Genomic DNA, 1,573 nt, shown 5'->3' on the forward strand with positions numbered 1-1,573 from the left:
CAAAGCTTACAATGGGTCTTCTCAGGTCCATGAGTACATTGACCACAGGGTTAAATTATACATAATAGGTACTTAAAAACTGTTAAATGAATTGAATCAGACTTTACAGATGAAGCAAACTGAGACTCAGAGAGATCCAGGGTTACACTCCCAAACCCTAGACCAAAAGTCCCTTTCCTGGGCAATAATACCCTATATATGTTCTCTTCCCCTATTAGAATGTAAGCTCCCTGAAGACAGAGACTTTTCTATTTTTGTTTTTGTGTGTCTGGCAAGAGCACATATTGAGCATGTAATCAAATGTTTTCACTCAATCTTTCACTCACCTAGTAAGCCTGAGGTGGGATCTGAATCCAAGTCTTCCTGACTATAAATCCAGTGCCCTATAAGCAGCATCATGCTGCCTCACCAAACAGCTCACATTTATATCATGCCTTATTTTTATTATTTTATTTTATTTTAATTTTACTTTAATTTTATTTTTATTTATATATTTATATTATTATTATTTTAATGTGCTTTACATACATAATGCTCATCCCTTATAACAACCATTTGTGATAAGTGCTACAGTTACTATTATTGCCCTAATTTTACTGAGGGGGAAACTGAGGCTGAGAGAAATGTCTAAAGGTATCCGAGGCAGGATTTAAACCCAGTTCTCTCTGATTCCAGGACACACAAACTAGCCTCTGTACCATAAAGCAAATTGTTTCCTACCATCCCCGCTCCCTCACTTATTGTCAATCTTTCTCTGTTGTCTACTTCCCTACCACCTACTACAAACATTCTTGTGTTTGTAGACCCTATCCTTTAAAAAAAAAAAACTTTACTTGATCCAGTCATCCCCATGTGCCCTCATTCGAGATCTCTCTTCCCTTTCATGGCAAAACTCCTTGAGAAGGCTGTCTCTAGCACTGGGATTGCTGTCTCTTTAACTCCCTTCACTCCTCTCACTAAACCCTCTGTAGTGTGGTTTGTGATCTCACCATTCATCTAAAAGTGCTCTCTCTAAAGTTACCAGTGAGCTCCTGCTTGTCTAATCTAGTGGCCTTTTCACAATCTTCATCCTTTGTGATCTCTCTGCAATCCCTTAAACTGTCGATCAATCAATAAACATTTATTAAGCACCTACTATGTTCCAGGCACTGTTTTAAGTGCTGGAGACCCAAAAGACAGTCCCTGCTCTCAAAAAACTCACAGTCTAATGGTGAAAACAATATGCAAATAAAGCCAAACCAGCTATATTGTATACAGGATAAATAGAAAATAATTAACAGAGGGGAGAGAATTAAGGTGGATGGGGAAACGCTTCCTGTAAAAGGGGAAATTTTAGTTAAAACTTAAAGGAAGCCAGGAGGGAGGGAGAGTGTTCCAAGCATGGGAGACAGCCAGAGAGAATGCCTGGAGCCTAGAGAGTATCTTGTTCATGGGACAGCCAGAAGGCCATTGCCACTGGATTGAAGAGTGGGAGAAAGAGAGCAAGGTGTAATAAGACTAGAAAGGTAAGGGGCTATTAGGTTATAAAGGGCTTTAAACGCCAAACAGAGGATTTCAGATTTGATCCTGGAGA

Source organism: Vombatus ursinus, unplaced genomic scaffold (assembly GCF_900497805.2).
Source record: "Vombatus ursinus unplaced genomic scaffold, bare-nosed wombat genome assembly UNPS02015404.1, whole genome shotgun sequence".
Classification (NCBI taxonomy): domain Eukaryota; kingdom Metazoa; phylum Chordata; class Mammalia; order Diprotodontia; family Vombatidae; genus Vombatus; species Vombatus ursinus.